The 19962-nt window shown below is 44.4% G+C and overlaps 1 long non-coding RNA gene across 1 annotated transcript; it reads left to right on the forward strand.

The window, feature by feature from the left end:
* The first annotated feature begins 1883 nt into the window (after positions 1-1883).
* Positions 1884-12666, forward strand: LOC135969042 (uncharacterized). Its single transcript, XR_010584099.2, has 2 exons — positions 1884-9171; positions 10617-12666. It is a non-coding gene; the product is annotated as an uncharacterized lncRNA (long non-coding RNA).
* Positions 12667-19962: the final 7296 nt, after the last annotated feature.

Below are 19962 nucleotides of genomic sequence, written 5' to 3' on the forward strand. Positions count from 1 at the left end.
ATTGGAGTATAGTAGTAACAAATCAAGGCTAAATTTTCTGATTGTACTGTCATGTGTAAAAGAATGTCTTTATTAGAAAATACACACTGAAATATCCGCAGGTGAAGGAGAACAATAGCTGCAATTTACAAACGGTTCTGAAAAAATAGATACACACGCACATACAGATAGAGAGACAGAGCGAGAAGGCAAATGATAAAGCAAGTAGGACAAGATTTTTTTTTAAACTGGTGAATCTGGGCAAAGAGTATTCAGGAATTCTTTGTACTACTGTTGCAACATTTCTGTAAATTTGAACTTACATCAAAATTTAAAGTTTAAAAAGGAAGTAAGAAAGAGAAGGCATAAACAATATTAAAAATAAAACAGAATCATTACTATAGATGTAGTTGAGATTTTAAAGATCATGAAGAAAATACTAGAAATAAGAGTCTTTATGTTTTGTTTTATTTTATTTATTATTATTATTATTTGAGACAGAGTCTCATTCTGTAGCCCAGGATGAAGTGCAATGGCGCGATCTCTGCTCACTACAACCTCCGCCTCCCAGGCTCAAGCTATTATCCTGCCTCAGCCTCTCAAGTAGCTGGGATTGCAGAAATGCGCCACCACGCCCAGCTAATTTTTGTATTATTTAGTAGAGATGGGGTTTCTCCTTGTTGGTCAGGCTGGTCTTCAACTCCTGACCTCAGGTGATCCACCTGCCTTGGCCTCCCAAAGTGCTGGGATTACAGGCATGAGCCACCGCACCCGGCCCTTTATCTTTTAGATATACATACTGAAATACTTATTATAAAATGCTGGGATATCTGGGATTTCCTTGAAGATAATCCAGGGGACCAGACATGGTGACTCATGCCTGTAATCCCAACACTTTGGGAGGCCGAGGTAGGAGGAACACTTCAGCTCAGGAGTTCGAGATCAGCCTGGGTAACACGGGGAAACCCTCTCTCTACTAAAAATACAAATAGTAGCTAGGTGCGGTGGTAGCACATGCCTGTAGTTCCAGCTACTTGGGAGGCTGAGTTGGGAGGATCACGTAAGCCCAGGAGGTAGAGATCAGCCTTGGCAACATGGCAAAACCCCATCTCTACTAAATATACAAAAATTAGCTGGAGTTGGTGGTGCACACCTATAGTCCTAGCTACTTGGGAGGCTGAGGTGGGAGGATTGCTTGAGCCCGGGAGGCAGAGGTTTCAGTGACCCGAGATTGTGTCACTGCACTCCAGCCTGGACAACAGAGTGAGACCCTGTCTCAAAAAAAAAAAAAAAAAGCTGAGGTGGTTGGATCACCTGAGGTCAAGAGTTTGAGACCAACCTGGCCAACATGGTGAAACCCTTTGTCTCCTAAAAATACAAAAATTAGTTGGACATGGTGGCCCACACCTGTAATTCCAGCTACTCGGGAGGCTGAGGTAAGAGAATCACTTGAACCCGGAGGTGGAGGTTGCAGTGAGCCAAAATCATACCACCGTACTCCAGCCTGGGTGACACAGTGAGACTCCATCTTGAAAGAAAGAAAGAGCAAGAGAGAGAAAGGAAAGAGAGAGAGAGGAAGGAAAGGAAGGAAGGAAGGAAGGAAGGAAGGAAGGAAGGAAGGAAGGAAGGAAGGAAGGAAGGAAGGAAGGGAGGGAGGGAGGGAGGGAGGGAGGGAAAGGAAAGGAAAGGAAAGGAAAGGAAGGGAAGAAAGAAAGAAAGAGAAAGAAAGAAAGAAAGAAAGAAAGAAAGAAAGAAAGAGAAAGAAAGAAAGAAAGAAAGAAAAGAAAGAAAGAAAGAAAAGAAAGAAAGAAAGAAAGAAAGAAAGAGAAGAAAAGAAAGAAAAGGAGAAAGGAGGGAGGGAGGGAAGGAGGGAGGGAGGGAAGGAAGGAAGGAAGGAAGGAAGGAAAGAAAGAAAGAAACAGGAAAAGAAAAGAAAGAAAGGGAGAAAGGAGGGAGGGAGGGAAGGAGGGAGGGAAGGAAGGGAGGAAGGAAGGAAGGAAGGAAGGAAGGAAGGAAGGAAGGAAGGAAGGAAGGAAGGAAGGAAGAATCCAGAGGGATGGGAGCGATTGGGTAGATACAGGAGAAACTAGAATGCCCATATGTTGATGCTGGGTACATGGGGCTCATTAAACTACACTCTTTTACTTCTATGTATTTTTGAAATTTTCTATAATAAGAGAATATTGTGAAGACTTTATAGAAATAAGTTTGAGAACCTAAATAGAATAAATTACTAGAATGGAACTAAGGAAGAAATGGAAAATCTGGAAAAAAATGCAATAATCATTAAAGAGATTGAATTGGCATTTGAAAGTCTCTCCTCACAAAAGACCTCCTTCCTCTACTATGTATCTTTGGCATACATGAGGTCAAATGTATGGTCCAGTCCAGCCTAAGCCTGTGCAATTCATTCATTCATTCAGCAAATATCTATTGAATACTACATATGGGCCAGGCACTCTACTGGGTACCGGGGACACATAAGTGAACAACAACAACAACAACAACAACAAAAGAAAAGTGTCTCTAATTTTGTGGCACTTAATATACAATAAATAATAATGTATAAGTGATATATAGTATGTTAAGAGGAGAACATTACTACGGAAAAATAGAGAAGGATAAAGGAGACTGAGAGGCAGAATGGTGGGCCCGTTTGTAATTTGAAAGGCAAGGTTGTAGGCAAGGTTCAGATTGGAACACTGAAATATGATTTCCCACAGAAACGAACAGGTCTCCTTGGAGAGATGGCTAATTCAAGGTCTGGGTCAAGAAATGTACAGGAAGAGCTTGGAACATTTTGTTGTACCAAAAAGATAAAACAGAACAAAACAAAACTCAGTTAATTAGTTACTGTTGGAAGATGCTAGCAAGCCAGCTCTTTAGTGATTTTAAAAAGACAGATAATTACAAGAAAATTTTTAGTAAACAAGCATTTATACTGTTTTCGACACAAACTACCACTGACTACTCAAAAAATACATGAGGGGACATTTCTTTTTATGGAAGAATTCTGGCTAATAAGAAGAATAGAATTAATCACCAGTGGCTGCCAGGATCACAAAAAGAGATACAACTAGATATTATGTGTTTTACTAATTTTTTGTATTTGGGGGGCTGGTCTCTTATATGTTTCTTTTGTAGAAACAGCCCTGGATTCATCTCCTAGGGCTGCCATAACAAAGTGCCATAAAATGAGTGTCTTAAAACAACACATGGCCAGGCGCAGTGGCTCACATCTATAATCCCAGCACTTTGGGAGGCCGGGGTGGGCAGATCACTTGAGGTTAGGAGTTCAAGACCAGCCTGGCCAACAAGGTGAAACCCCCGTGTCTACTAAAAATACAAAAATTAGCCGGACATGGCGGTGGGCACCTGTAATCCCAGTTACTCAGGAGGTTGAGGCAGGAGAATCGCTTAAACCAGGGAGGCAGAGGTTGCAGTGAGGCGAGATCTCGCCATTGCACTCCAGCCTGGGCAACAGAGCGAGACTCCATCTCAAAAACAAACAAACAAAGAACAACAACAAAACACCCACATTTATTTTCTCAAAGTTCTGGAGGCTGAAACTCTGAAATCACAGTGTCAATAGGGCTATGCTCCCTCCAAAGACTTTAGGGGAAGATCCTTCCTTGCTTCCTCCTAGATTCTGGTGGTTCCTGGCAAGCTTTGATATTCTTTGGCTTATGAGAGCGTAATTACAACCTGTACCTCCATATTCATGTGGCCATCTTCCCTCTATGGGTGTCTGTGTCCAAATTTCCCTCTTATGGACACCAGTCGTATTGGATTAGGCTCCCTCTAATCCAGTATGACCTCATCTTAACTTGATTACATCTACAAAGACCCTATTTCCAAATAAGGTCACATTCACAGATTCCAGGTAGACATGAAATTTGGGTAACACTGTTTAACCCAGTATGCCACCTATGAAGTATTCTTTTTATTTTTCTCTTCAACTTTTATTTTAAGTTCTGGGGTACATGTTTAGGATGTGTAGGTTTACTACATAAGTAAATGTGTGCCATGGTGGCTTGCTGCACAGATCAACCCATCACCTAGATATTAAGCCCAGCATCCATTAGCTATTTTTTTCTGATGCTCTCCCACCCCCCGCCCCACCCCTGACAGGTCCCAGTGTGTGTTGTTCCCCTCCCTGTGTCCATGTGTTCTCATTGGTCAGCTCCCACTTATAAGTGAGAACATGCAGTGTTTGGTTTGCTGTTCCTGCATTCGTTTGCTGAGGATAACAGCTTCCAGCTCCATCCATGTCCCTGCAAAGGACATGATCTTCTTTATTATGGCTGCATAGTATTCTGAAGTATTCTTGACAAAAAGAAAAAATCAACCTCAATCTAGAGTCAACTAAAAATTTACAGAAAATACAGGCGACTGAGTAACGTGTTAAATGACATCACAGGGATGCAATTAACCAACTCCAGACTATGGAAAACTCTACAGGACAAACTACCTGGTACCTTCAACAGATAAATCGCAGGGAATAAAGACATGATAGGGGAACCTAGACTAAAAGAGACTTAAAGATGAACCAATAGCTATGTTTGGACCTCATTTGGATCCCAATTCAAACAAACTTTAAAATACACACCCATTTATGACACTTATGAGACAATTGGAGATTTGAACACTGACTTGAATATCCATTGATATTAAAGAATTATTATTTTTGAAAATGTGGAATAATATTAAGGCTATGTTTTTTTAGAGAGTCCTTATCTTTTAGAAACATACTAAATTTGCAGATAAAAGTGACTTGATGTTGGGGATTTTTTTTCAAAATAATATGGGAGTTGGGGGACGTGGGTGCAGATATGGCTGTGACAAGATGGTTCATGGGCTGATAATTGTTGAAGCTGGGTGATGGGTACATGTGGAGGTTCATGATAATATATTTTTATGTGTTTCAATTTTTCCATAATAAAAATGGGGTTTTTTTAGAAAAAAGAAAGAAAGAAAGAAAAATAAGGTATCAGGATAAGCCTAAACAAGAAGGTGACATTTGCTCTGGATCGTTCAGCATGTACAGGGCCCCTGTCACCATCTGGCTTTAAAAATACTAAAAAATAAATATTGTGTAGGGGCTGTGAGAGATTAAAGATGGCCACAAATTCTTTTTTTAACCCAATTCTCCCATGTGATTTATTTTAAAATTTATGTATTTTAATTAATTAATTTATTTATTTATTTTTAGAGATGGGGTCTTGCTATGTTGCCCAGGCTGGCCTTGAACTACTGGGCTCAAGTGATCCTGCCTCAGCCTCCTGAGTAGCTGTAACTACAGGTGTCCACCACTATGACTGTCCTCTGCCACAAATGCTTTTAATTCTCCACTTAAGAGCTGAAGCTAATTTCCCTCCCTTTGAATTTGGCCTGGCCTTAGAGACTGGCTTGACCAATAGATGGCAGCAGAAGTGAAGTTCCAGGGGTTCTGAGGCTAAGTCATGAGAAGCCTTCTAGCTTCTGTTTGGCTGTCTTGGAACACTCTCTGGATGTCCTGGGCTACCATATGAGAAGTCTGCTTACCTCGAGTCAGTCATTCTGGAGGCCATGCTCCAGTAAACAGTCCCAGCTGACTCAGTCTTCAACCCAACCCCACCAAGCCTCCAGACTTGGGATGAGAGGACTTCACTTGCACTTCCCAGACCGGCCCATCTGCTGTGTGAAAATAACGGTCAACCAGCTGAACCCTGCCTGAATTCCTAACCCATAACATCTGGAGATACAATTCAATGGCGGATGCTCTAAGCTACTAGGTTTTGAGGTAGTTTTGGGGTTTTTGTTTTGTTTTTGTTTTTGTTTTGTTGTTGTTGTTTGTTTTTTGAGACGGAGTCTCGCTCTGTCACCCATGCTAGAGTACAGCGGCGTGATCTGGGCTCACTGCAACCTCTACCTCCTAGGTTCCAGCAGTTTTCCTGCCTCAGCCTCCCAAGTAGCTGGGATTACTGGTGCGTGCCACCACGCCCGGCTAATTTTTGTATTTTTAGTAGAGATGGGATTTCACCATGTTGGCCAGACTGGTCTCGAACTCCTGACCTCGTGATCTGCCCGCCTCGGCCCCTCAAAGTGCTGGGATTATAGGCCTGAGCCACTGCGCCTGGTTGGTTTTTGTGGTAGTTTTTAAGGCAGCAATAGGTGGCCAAAACATAGGTTTATAAATATGACAAACTATTTTTTGTAAGCAAAGGAATAATAAACACAAAGGCAGGATGGTGTTTCTTGGGGGAGGTAGGTGCAGGTGGTAGAGGCAGGGGCAATGAGATGTGGAAGAACACAGGTAGAACTAAAGGTGTTTCCTAAGAGCCTACTTTGGAGGTTGGGTGTTGTGGTGGATTTTTTTTTTTTCTCACTGTTGCCTGGGCTGGAGTGCAGTGGGACAATCACAGCTCACTGCAGCCTCGACCTCCCAGACTCAAACAATCCTCCCACCTCAGCCTCCTGAGTAGCTGGGACCACAGGCAGGCACCATCATGCCTGGCTCATTTTTTTCTTTCTGTATTCTTTTGTAGAGACGGGATTTTGCTATACTGCCCAAGCTGGTCTTCAACTCCTAGGCTCAAGTGATCCTCCTGCCTCGGCCTCCCAAAGTGCTGGAATTACAGGCATGAGCCACCGCACCCGGCTGGTTTCTATTTTTTTATTTTCATTTTTAGAGACAGGGTCTCACTCTGTCACCCAGGCTGGAGTGCAGTGGCATAATCACAGTTCACTGTAGCCTCCAACTCCTGGGCTCAAGTGATCCTCCAGCCTCAGCCTCCCTTGCAGCTGGGACTATAGTCATGAGCCACCAGGCTTGGCCCTGTCTACTTCTGTAACAAGGAGAGCAGGCAGTGAAGTGCTGTTCAGCAATGTTGTAATTAGAAAGGAAATGGGCAGGGCAGAGATACAGATAAATTGCTGTTTTACCATCTTGCCCAACACGGTTGTAATCAAGCCTACACAAGTATAAAGGTAATTAGCCAGTAATTGACCTGCCTATTTCTTCCATCTACAAGAGACTGATTTTAAATACAAAGATGCAGAAAGATTAAAAGGATGGGCTTTTTATGCTGATAGCACTCTTACAAACCTGGTGAACATTCCTGAAAGTCACCAGACTTTCTTTAAGAAGTTTAGCAATCACCAACACCACAAAGTGACACAGTGCAAGAAGGGCAAGGATTCTCTGTATGCCTGGGGAAAGTGGCGTTATGACAGGAAGTAGAGTGGCTATGGTGGGCAGACTAAGCTGATTTTCCGGAAAAAGGTTGAAACTACTAAGAAGATTGTGCTGAGGCATGAGAGCATTGAGCCCAATTGCTTATCTCGGAGAATGCAAACATTTTGAACTGGGAGGAGATAAGAATAGAAAGGGCAGAGTGATCCAGTTCTAGCGTGATCTTTTTTATTGGGAAGAAAATACAATCTTGAGGTTATGTTCACTTCATTTGGTTACAGTTGCCATTTAAACTTTTATATATATATATATATATTTTAATATATATATAAACATGCACACACACACACACACAGAGTCTCACTCTGTCGCCCAGGCTGGAGTGCAGGGGTGCAATCTTGGTTCACTGCAACCTCCACCTCCCGGGTTCAAGTGATTCTCTTGCCTGAGCCTCCTGAGTAGCTGGGATTACAGGCGTGTGCTATCACACCTAGCTCATTTTTGTATGTTTTGTAGAGATGGAGTTTCTCCATGTTGCCCAGACTGGCCCCAAACTCCTGGCCTCAAGGGATCCGCCCTCAGCCTCCCAAAGTGCAAGGATTACAAATTTGAGCCACCATGCCCAACCTACAGTTGGCATTTGGGGAGGGAATAAACTAGAGCCATCATTAAAATTCCCCTTGTGGAGAAATTTATGCTTCGTGAAAAAAAGAAAGTAAAAGGATGGAAAAATGTATTGTGCAGTAAGTGTAAGAAAGCTGCATGGTTATATTAGTATATTAGTATAAGACAAAGTAACTTCAAGACAAAGAGAATTACCAGAAAGAAAGAGGGCCGGCCAGGCACGGTGGCTCACGCCTGTAATCCCAGCACTTTGGGAGACCAAGGCGGGCGAATCACAAGGTCAGGAGCTCAAGACCAGCCTGGCCAACATGGTGAAACCCCGCCTCTACTAAAAATACAAAAAAATTAGCTGGGCGTAGTGGCAGGCACCTGTAATCCCACCTACTCGGGAGGCTGATTCAGGAGAATCGCTTGAACCCGGGAGGTGGAGGTTGCAGTGAGCAGAGATCAACCCACTGCACTCCAGCCCAGGCAACAGAGTGAGACTCTGTCTCAAAATAATAATAATAATAATAATAATAATAATAATAATAATAATAATAAAATAAATAAATAAATCTGTTAGGATATAATGGAGATCTGAAATTTACTATCAACCACCTGGATCTAATTAGAGAACAGTATACCTAACAACAGCAGAATAGACACATTCCTTTCAAGGGCACATAGAATGGTCACCAAGATAGAGCATATTCAGGGAGATATGATAAGTCTTAAAAATTTTGTTTCATCGACTTTTATTTTAAGTTCCAGGGTACATGTGCAGGATGTGCAGGTTTGTTACAGAGGTCAACGTGTGCCATGGTGATTTGCTGCACAGATCGTCCCATCACCTAGTTATTAAGCCCCACATTAGCTGTTCTGCCTGATGGGCTCCCTCCCCAGCCCCCACCAACAGGCCCCAGTGTGTATTATTCCCCTCCTGGGTCAATGTGTTCTCATTGTTCAACTCCCACTCATAAGTGAAAACATGCCGTGTTTGGTTTTCTGTTCCTGCATTAGTTTGCTGAGGATAACGGCTTTGAAATCTTCTAAAGTATGTTCTCTGATCACAGTGAAATTAAATCATAAATTAACAAAATAGAAAAAAATTCCCAAATTGTAGTAAGTCAACTAATACTTCCATGCAACTCATGAATCAAAGAAGAAATTAAATGAGAAATTAGATTTACGAATAAATAAAATGCTGTACTTATGTTGTTATTTCCTGATTTTACATTTTATTATTTATTTATTTTTAATTAAAAAAAATATTTTTTTTTTTTTTTTGAGACAGGGTCTCGCTCTGTCACCTAGGCTGGAATACAGTGGCGTGATCTTTCCTCACTGGAACCTCTGCCTCCCGGGTTCAAGCAATTCTCCTACCTCAGCCTTCTGAGTGGCTGGGATTACAGGTGAGCATCACCACGCCTGGCTCATCTTTGTATTTTTAGTAGAGACAGGGTTTCACCATGTTGGCCAGGCTGGTCTCAAACTCCTGACCTCAAGTGATCTGCCTGCCTCGGCCTCCCAAAATGCTAGCATTACAAGCGTGAGCCACCGCGCCTGGCCTGATTTTACATTTTAAATATTACCGATTAGCAAATATTGAAGATGAGGATTTAACTGTCATATAGGCACACACACATATTTATCCTCTTTCCGTCCTCCCAACAAAGTTTTAGCAAGTTTTGCTTAATTTACATTTGGTGCTTTCATTAAAATGACTAAATAAACATTGTTTTCTGCTGAGTGAGATACTATACTATGATTACATATCCTTTGTTGCACAATGTTTTGCTTTTCTTGTCCCCAGCCGCTGTTTCCCTCTCTCTGTCTCACTCTCTCTCCAAATACCAATGAAGGCAATGTAAGGATATAACCATGAAGAGGGCCTTCACCACAAACCATGCTTTGCCCTGATCTTGGCCCTCTAGCATCCAGAACTGTGAAAAATAAGTTGTTTAAGCCATTATGTCTATGGCATTCTATTATACCAGCCCAAAACCACTGACACGGTGTCTTAAATCTTTATGTGTTTGAGGCCTGGCGCGGTGGCTCATGCCTGTAATCCCAGCACTTTCGGAGGCTGAGACGGGAGGATCATTTGAGGTCAGGAGTTCAAGACCAGCCTGACCAACACAGTGAAACCCTGTCTCTACCCAAAACACAAAAATTAGCTGGGTGTGGTGGTGGGCGCCTGTAGTCCCAGCTACTTGGGAGGCTGAGGCACGAGAATCTTTTGAGCCCAGGAGGCGGAGGTCACAGTGAACCGAGATTGTGCCACTGCACTCCAGCCTGGGTGACAGACTGTGTCTACAAACAAACAAACAACAACAAAAAAAAACACTTTATGATGTGATGTATTTGATTATCTTTGATTATGTGTTGGATATTAAATTTTTTCATTAAAATTTTTTTCTTTTTAAAAATTTCTTGTTTCTGGCCGGGTGCAGTAGCTCACGCCTATAATCTCAGCACTTTGGGAGGCCGAGGTGGGTGAATCACCTGAGGTCAGGAGTTCGAGACCAGCCTGGCCAACATGGCGAAACCCTGTCTCTACTAAAAAGACAAAAATTAGCTGGGTGTGCTACTAAAAATATAAAAAATAGCTGGACGTGGTGGTGGGCGCCTGTAGTCCCAGCTACTCGGGAGGCTGAGGCAGAATTGCTTGAACCTGGGAGGCAGAGCTTGCAGTAAGCCAAGATCACCTCACTGCACTCCAGCCTGGGCGACAGAGTGAGCCTCCATCTCAAAAAAAAAAAAAAAAAAAAAAAAAAAAAAAAAAAAAATTCGTTTCTTTTTGTTTCTTATTTTTCTTTTACTAATTCTTTCTTTCTTACAAACCCTTGTGTCAAAGGCTGACTCTCCATAGATCACAGTGAAAGAACTGTCCCGCGATGGATGAAACCCTGACACAGAAGCAGGTCATCTACAAATGCTTTAGCACCAGGTTTTGCACAAACATGCATTGCATGACGTGGACGTTAGATTTTAATTTAAATAAATAGTTTGAAGCCCAGGATATTGTTGTATTCCTCCAAAGAATATATGTACATTTATCCTCAGGTGTCTGGGGCTACTAGCTATCTGAAATCAACTGAACTTAATTTCAGGTTATGAGATTTTCTGGGTTACTGAGATGAATGGAATGCAGGCTGCAATGCACGTGAGAGCTAGTTTACTTCCAAGTCATCCTTACTCCTAGAGTAGAGCCTTTCAGGATAAAAACCATCCCTGCCCCCAAGCAGGGATGGTTTCTCAGTGTCTCCATTATTTGTTTTTTTTTTTTAGAGACGGGAGTCTCCGTATATTGCCCAGGCTGGTTTCAAACTCCTGAGCTCAAGCAATCCTCCTGCCTCAGCCTCCCCAAATATCTGGATTATGGGCATGAGCCATCGCACTCAGCCAGAGTCTCCATTTTTGACTGCCCCTGGACCCTGACTTTTGTTCCCTGTCTCTGAGCAAAAGTGACGCCCAAGATTTGGGCTCATCTCTCTGGGTTCTTGCTCTCTTCCGGAGCTTGATGCATTTACCTTCTCACTATCTAGTTAAGTATTTTACACTTTTGAGGATATTTTTAGGTGATTTTGTCCACCTTCTCTGACATTTTTAGCAGTAGTGTTAGTCCAAATTACCTAGCTTGTGATTTACAAAAGCTGGTGTTGGCCGGGCGCGGTGGCTCAAGCCTGTAATCCCAGCACTTTGGGAGGCCGAGACGGGCGGATCACGAGGTCAGGAGATCGAGACCATCCTGGCTAACATAGTGAAACTCCGTCTCTACTAAAAAATACAAAAAACTAGCCAGGCGAGGTGGCGGGCGCCTATAGTCCCTGCTACTCGGGAGGCTGAGGCAGGAGAATGGCGGGAACCCGGGAGGCGGAGCTTGCAGTGAGCCGAGATCGCGCCACTGCACTCCAGCCTGGGCGACAGAGTGAGACTCCGTCTCAAAAAAATTTTTTTTTTAAATTAAAAAAAATAAAAGCTGGTGTCTCTCCCTCATTTTGCATCCACCCTCCAGGAGCTTCCTGAGAAAGGGTGCAGTAAAAGGAATTTTTGAGACTGCGCAAGTTTGAAAGTGTTTGTATTCAAGCTTCACACTTAATTGTTGGTTTGGCCTTGTATAGAATTCTATGTTGGATATTAATTTTCCTTCAGAATATTGAAGGCATTACTTCCTTATCTTCTATCTGCCAACACAGTATTTCTCTGGAAAAATCCAAAGCTATTCTGATTCCTGATCCTTTGTATATAACCTATTTTTCCTTCTGGAAGCTCTTAGAATATTTTCTTTTCTTTTCTTTTTTTTTTTTTTTTTTTTTTTTTTTTTTTTTTTTTTTTTTTTGAGATGGAGTCTTGCTGTTGCCCAAGCTGGAGTGCAGTGGCACGATCTTGGCTCACTGCAACCTCCACTTCCCAAGTTCAAGTGATTCTCCTGCCTTTAGCCTCACGAATAGCTGGAATTACAGGTGTGCGCCACTACACTCAGCTAATTTTTGTAGTTTTGGCAGAGATGGGGTTTCAGAATCTTTTTTTTAATTCTTGTTTTTGAAATTTACACAGAAAGGTTACTTGATGTGGGCTTTCTTCATTCACTCTGTTAGGCACACAGTGTATTTATTATTTGAAAACTGGAACTTTATATCTTTCAGCTTTGGATATTTTAATGTATCATTTCTTTAATAATATTCTCTCACTTTTTTCTTACCCCCTTTCTGGCACTCTTACATCACATCTGGAACAATCCTCTAATGTCCTTTTCCTTTTCTGGTCTGTTTGGCTGTTCTTTGCCTTTTTTGTTCTGCTGAGTGGTATCTTGAACCTTTAATTTCCTAGAGCTGTTTCTTGTTCTTTAAATGCCCTTTTTTTTCTTCTTGGTGAATAAATAAATTATCTTACGCCTCTGAGAATATTGTGGATTTCTAAGAATTGCTTTTTGTTGTTTGCATTGTTTCTTTTTCATTTGAGTTTCTTTTTTTTCTATTTGTTTGTTTCAATGTTAGAGGCTTTTTATTAGTGGCTTGGCCAGAGCCAAGAGTAGGGTGAGGCAAGCAGAGAGCCCAGGGTGCAAAATGTCAGGGATCTCTCAGGCTCGAGGTCCTGCAAGTGCCGGGTTGGCACCTGAGAGTGAGGGCCTCCTTACATTTTGCACCCAGAGCGCATCGCTTACCTCACTGTTGTCCTAGCTCTGAGCTTGGCTGTCCATACCTAGGGTTGAGACACCTATAAGCTGACTGGAAGCTCCGTGGCATGAATGCGGCCTGTCTGCCGGCTTCACTCTAAAATGATTGGACCATGCTGGGTGCGGTGGCTTATGCCTGTAATCCCAGCACTTTGGGAGACCAAGGTGGGTGGATTGCTTGAGCTCAAGAGCTCCATGCCAGCCTGGGCAAAGTAATGAGACCCCATCTCTACAAAAAACACAAAAATTAGCCTCGTATGGTGGCACACGCCTGTAGTCCCAGCTACTCAGGAAGCTGAGAGGGGAGGATCGCCTGAGCCCAGGAGTTCGAGGCTGCAGTGACCCCAGATTGCACCACTGCACTCCAGCCTGGGTGACAGAAGGGGACCCTATTTCAAAAATAAAATAAAATAAAATAAAATAATTGGACCAGAACACAGACATTTAATTATGGCATCTCCAAATGTAGACTATCTTAGTTTGGGTTCCTTTCAAAGCAGAGGCTGAGAAGAGGATTTGAGAGCAGGTGATTTATCTGGGAGTTGGTCCTGGGAAATTGGGGTGAGGGAGCCAAGAGAGTGAGACGGGGGAAGAGGAAAAGCCAGTAAAAAGGTGCATTATGAATGAGGTCATCCCTGTAGGAAACAGGAGGCTTCCTTGGAAACATCCAGAAGGCTTTCAGTATTGTCCACTGAAGAACAGGAAGCCAGAGCCTTTAAACCGAAGCTCCCATCCCCACCATGGAGGCTTCTCCCTGGAATGAAGGGAGAATGGCTCAGCCTGCTGTTAAAAGTCAGCCAGTTAAGAGAAGGCCTTGAAACTGAAAGCAGAAAGAGACTTAATGCTCCCTCCAGGGCAAACACTGTGCTGCCTGCATGAGGTCAGGCTGATCTTGTAGAGAACAGCGCACTTCAGCAGCTGAAATTGGTGGGGCTCAAGGGGAAGGGACAAGAGGTACTAGAGACATCTGCTACGGAGAGTAAAAGCCAGCAAGCCGGCCTCCTTCTCAGGGCAGTAAGGTGGTTTCCAGGGAGCTCAATGGGGAAGGGCAGCAGGGGTAGGGATGGTGGAGTTGTCATGCATTTAGACTTTCACTAATTGTCCCAGTTTTCATTTGACACGTCATTCCCATCCTCAGCTGTGTTAACTGTGACTAGGATCAGGTGTTCTAGAATTCATACTAGTCCCACCCACTCTGCATATTGATGGCCTCCTCAGCCCATTGGGCCAAGATTTGGCCATGCCAGATTCTCCTCCACATGTACACCCTCTGAACCCTGCTTGGGCTCTGAAACAATGCTCCAGGCCACCCCATGGCACGGATACCCTATACGCCCCATCCACGCTCTGACATCCTATGCCAGGCTGCCCCTCACCACATGGATGAGCTACTGACACCTCAGGATCTCACATCAAACACCAGCCCACCATCCTTCCCCGGTTTGAGCTCTGACACGCCAGGCCACGCTACCCATTGACAGTAGTATCTTCAGCTGGCTTGGCCTCTGACAGCCACACTGGGCCCTCCCCCTACATGGTTGGCCTCACCTTGCTCAGGCTTCAGCTCCCCATGCCGACCCCCCAGTGGGTGCCTTCCCCCACACACACACCCTTTTTTTTTTTTTTTTTTTTTTTTTGAGACAGAGTTTCACTCTTGTCACCTAGGCTGGAGTACAGTGGTGCGATCTCGGCTCACTGCAACCTCCACCTCCCTCGTTCAAGCGATTCTCCTGCCTCAGCCTCTAGAGTAGATGGGATTACAGGTGCGCACCACAATGCCCAGCTAATTTTTGCATTTTTAGTAGAGACGGGGTTTTGCCATGTTGGCCAGGCTGGTCTCAAACTCCTAACCTCATCAGGTGATCCACCTGCCTCGGAGTGCTGGGATTACAGGCATGAGCCATTGTGCCCGGCCGCCTTCTCCTTTTATCTCAGGTTTGGAAACCTGCAGGAGGCCACCCCACACCCCCTGCAAACACCCTCCTTACCCCACTTGGGCTCTGGCTTCGCATACCGAGCGGCCGCTGTGTGGATGCCCTCATGACCCGGCTCATGTCTGATACCGTCTTGCCAGGCTGCCTCTCCAGGGAGATGCTGACTCCCTAGCTCGGCCTCTGACTCTCCAGGACAAGCTGGTCCCCACGTGGACATCCTGCTTGCTGCACTTGGACTCCGAGTCCCTCTGCCTGGCTGCCTGTGGCATGGATGTCTTCCTTACCCTGCTTGGGTTCTCAACCTCACATCAGGCCGCCCCTCCATACGGATGCCCTCTCCTCCCTGCTCATACTCAGTCCCCAGCAGACCATCCTGTGTGGATGCCCTATACTGCCCTGCTTGCAGACACCATTCTCAACCTTCTAGGGTCCTGTTTTTTTGAGCTAGGATCTCGCTCTGTCGCCCAGGCTGGAGTGGAGTGGTGCCATCAAGGCTCACTGCAACAATCTCCCTGGCTCAAGTGATCCTCCTACCTCAGCCTCCCGAGTAGCTGGGACCACAGATGCCCACCACCACGCCCAGCTAATTTATTTATTTATTTATTTTTGTTTAATTTATTTATATTTGTTTGCAGAGATGAGGTCTCATTATGTTGCCCAGGCTGACCTTCTAGGTTCTAACACCTGTGCCAGGTTGGCCCCATGTGTGGATGCCCTCCCCAGGCTCTGTATGCCACACTGGGTGGCCCCTCCACACGGATGATCTCTTCACCCTTCCCGGGCTCTTACTCCCTGCTCCAGGTCATCCCCCTGTAAGGTCACTATCTTCAACCCACTCAGGCACAGACTCCCATGATGAGCAGACTCTCCCCACCCCCATGCACTTGGACTCGCTCCTCTTGGTTTTGTTTTGTTTTGTTTTTGTTGGAGTCTCACTCTGTTGCCCAGGCTGGAGTGCAGTGGCGTGATCTCAACTCACTGCAACCTCTGCCTCCCAGGTTCAAGCAATTCTCTTGCCTCAGCCTCCCGAGTAGCTGGGATTACAGGCGCCCGCCACCACACCCAGCTAATTTTTATATTTTTCGTAGAGATGGGGTTTCCCCATGTTGGCCAGGCTGGTCTCGAACTCCTGACCTAAGCGATCTGCCCACCTCAGCCTCTCAAAGTGCTGGGATTACAGGCACGAGCCAGTGTGTCTGGCCATTTATTATTTTTGTATAAGTATTTGAAAAATATTTATTATTTTAATTTAACTATTTAATTTCTTAAATTAATTCTTTAAATTAATTGACCCTTCCAACATACATTTATTTTTTCCATTTCTTCTTATTGTGGTTATTTTTATATGGCATACAATTGACGGTTTTAACCATTTTTAAGTATACAGTTCACTGGCATTAAGTGCATTGACATTGTTGTGCAACCAGCACCACCATCCATCTCCAGAACCTTCCCATCATCCCAAATTAAAATTCTGTACATATTAAACACTAACTCTATTCTCCCTCCTACCCCAGCCCCTGGCAAGAACCACTCTACTTTCTGTCTCTATGAGTTGTGCTGCTCAGCTGGGGACATAACTCTTATAAGTTGAATCATACAGTATTTGTCCTTTTGGTTCTGGATTATTTTACTTAGCATAATGTCCTCAAGGTTCATCCACCTTGTAGCAAGACTCAGAGTTTCCTTCCTTTCCAAGGCTGAATAATATTCCATTGTATGGATATTTTGTTCATCCATTCACCCATCAATGGACATTTGGGTTGCTTCCACCTTTTGGTTAATGGGGATCGTGCTGCTATGAACACCGCATACAAACATCTGTTACAGAGCTTAATATCGCATCAGATTTATGCTATAAGAAACGATAAATCCATATTGGCAAAAACTCATCAAAATGTATACATTAAATATGTGCAGTTTTGTATATCAATTATACCTCAATAAAGCTGAAAAAAATTAATATGGGCAAGAAGGAGTGTTCTGCCTATCAACTGTGACATAACAAACCACACCCAAACTTAGTTTGTTAAAACAACAATGATCATTTCTTCTGCTCACAAATCGGCAGTTTGGCAGGGGTAACTTGCGATATCTGGGATCTTAACTGGAATGACCTGTACCACTGAGGGCTGGAACAGTTAGGGACTGCCCAGAAGCTCCTTCTCTCCAAATCGTAGTCTCAGGACCTCTCCTTGTCATTGCTTCACATGGTTTCTCCAGCACGATGCCCGTTGAGTAGGTAGATGCCTACGTGGAAGCTCGAGGCTCCAAGAAACCCAGTGCAAGCTGCGAGGCCACTTTGGCCACATTGGGCAGCGAGTCACTGAAGCTAGCCCAGATTTAAGAGGAGGGGCTGTAGACCTCAAGTCTCTATGGGAGGAATGTCAAAGAATTTGTGGCCGTCTTTAATCTGCTGGAGGGAGGTGTGTTTGTCTTGCAGGTGCTCCACTCTGAAGAATATGAGTATCCGAGGCAAACAGAGCTGCCCAGGTTGAGTGCCAGTAAATCTGCCTTTGCAAAATTGTAACTGAGGAAATTATGACAGTGAAAGAAATCAGACCTAACCAACTGCATCTTGCTTCCAACCTTTAAGCTGTCCTTGTTAATTCCTAGGCGTAGGCCAAACTAACTTTGGGAAGGAATTCAGTTCATAGTTTGACTCTGAAACAAAATTGATAATATCCCTTTCCTGAAAAGACCCCTTCTTGCCTGGAGACCAATCTGCCTTTGCAAGACTAACAAATTAGTTACAAGACTAGAAATTGCAGTTTGGGGATCATGCAGCCTCTGGCTCCAAGAGTCTGAATCTCCCCAAATTGGTCCTGGGGATAACATCACTATTGTAAAGCCTAAGATAAGTGCTTGAGATATTTTGCAGACCCTGCACTCAATGGCTCGGCTGACACCACCCAGACCAGTAATCTGGCTCAACCAGTTCTGCCATCGCACCCAAGAACAGAAGACAGCAAGAAAAACTCACCTCGACCCCCTAGGATTCTATCTTCAACCTGACCAATCAGCACTCCCCATTTCCCAAGCCCATACCTGCCGAATTATCTTTAAAAACTTTGATCCTCGGCTGGGCACGGTGGCTCACGCCTGTAAGCCAAGCACTTTCAGAAGCCGAGGCAGGCAGATCACCTGAGGTTAGGAGTTTGAGACCAGCCTGGTCAACATGGTGAAACCCCATCTCTACTAAAAATACAAAAATTAGCCGGGCGTGGTGTCTTGGGCCTGTAATTCCAGCTACTCAGCAGGTTGAGGCAGGAGAATTTCTTGAACTGGGAGGCGGAGGTTGCAGTGATCCAAGATCACTGCACTCCAGCCTGGGTGACAGAGTGAGACTCCATCTCAAAAAACAAACAAACAAATAGAAACTCTGATCCCCGAGTGCTTGGGGAGACTGATTTGAGTGATAATAAAACTCCAATCTCCCGCACAGCCAGTTCTGCGTGAATTACTTTTTCTTCACTGCAATTCCCCTGTCTTGATAAATCGGCTCTGTCTAGGCAAGGGGCATGGTGAACCCATTGGGCGGTTACACTGGAAGCAGGGGTAGGATGAAGCCACAACTCTGGGGAGACAGACAGAGGTAGGAGAGGACGATGGAAGGGTGATAGGATGAGGGTGTTTTTTCTTTTGGTTGCTCCTGGTGAGATAGACTTTCACAAACTAAAGCCACTCTGAAAAGAACCATGAAGCAACCCTTTGCTTCATCGGCTAGACCTGAGGTTTGTTCATGGTTGCCTTTGAATTCTTTCTGGTCCTGGACAGGACCTGTGTGCCTTCCCAGTCCTGGAGGCACATAACAATGCTATTTTGCATACCCATGATGTGAAATAAATGGAGGTGATACCTGTGTCTTGTGACAGGCTGGGCTGTGACTTAATGCTTCATGTGCCATAGAGTGTGTGGGAGCCTGTTGCAGTTGAGTAGGCAAGACTTTCCAGAGTTCTCTAAGGAACAAGTTCAGTTCCAAGTGACAGAGCATGGAATTGCAACATAATACATAATAATGTTTTTTGGTTGTTGTTGTTTGTTTTGTTTGTTTTGTTTGTTTTTTTAATAGAGATGAGATCTTACTTTTCGTCCAGACTGGTCTCAAGCTTCTGGCCTCAAGTTATCCTCTCACTGTGACCTCCCAAAGTACTGGAATTATAAAGTGTGAGCCATCGCACCCTGCCACAATGCTGATTTTTTTTTTTTTGAAACGAAGTTTCACTTTGTTGCTAAGGCTGGAGTGCACTGGCATGATCTCGGCTCACTGCAACCTCCACCTCCCGGGTTCAGGTGATTCTTGTGCCTCAATCTCCCGAGTAGCTGGGACTATGGGCATGAGCCACCATGCCCAGCTAATTTTTGTATTTTTAGTAGAGACAGGGTTTCACCATGTTGGCCAGGTTGGTCTTGAACTCCTGACCTCAAGTGATCTGCCCACTGTGGCCTCCCAAAGTGCTGAGATTACAAGCATGAGCCATCACTGTGGGCCCTAATGCTGTTTTGATTGTATAAATATTTTGTCCTATATCAGGAATCTCTTCAACTGGGCTGTGACAACCCCCTTCAATATCCTCTAAACAAATATGGTTACAATATATTTTATCATGGGACACTTTTGAGAGTGAAAGAAGATGCTACTAATAATGATGACAATAAAGTAGGCCTAAGCCAGGACTGTCCCAGGAAAAGGATTAAGATGGCCTTATCTCCAGGCCATCTCTGTGCTCAATGTCATCAGTCAACCTGGATGGAGCACCTGCTCTGCTGTGCCGGGAACAGTGCTGGGCTCCATGACAGATTTGGGGGTGAAGAAGGGCCTGGTTCTTGGTGCTTCCTATGGATTTGCAGAAGGCACGCCTGTAAAAATGGACATCTTATGAGCCAGTGTCTGGACATTGGGTATGGCAGGAGGTCAGATGAGGTTCAGTATGACTGGGGTGGTCGAGGAAGTCCTCAAAAGAAGGAGGCACGTGGAATAGGTCTTGAAAGGTAGGTGGAGGCCTGGCATGGTGGCTTACGCCTGTAATCCCTGAACTTTGGGAGGCCGAGGGGAGTGGATCACCTCAGGTCGGGCATTTGAGACCAAC

Source organism: Macaca fascicularis, chromosome X, assembly GCF_037993035.2.
Source record: "Macaca fascicularis isolate 582-1 chromosome X, T2T-MFA8v1.1".
In the NCBI taxonomy this organism is placed as follows: domain Eukaryota; kingdom Metazoa; phylum Chordata; class Mammalia; order Primates; family Cercopithecidae; genus Macaca; species Macaca fascicularis.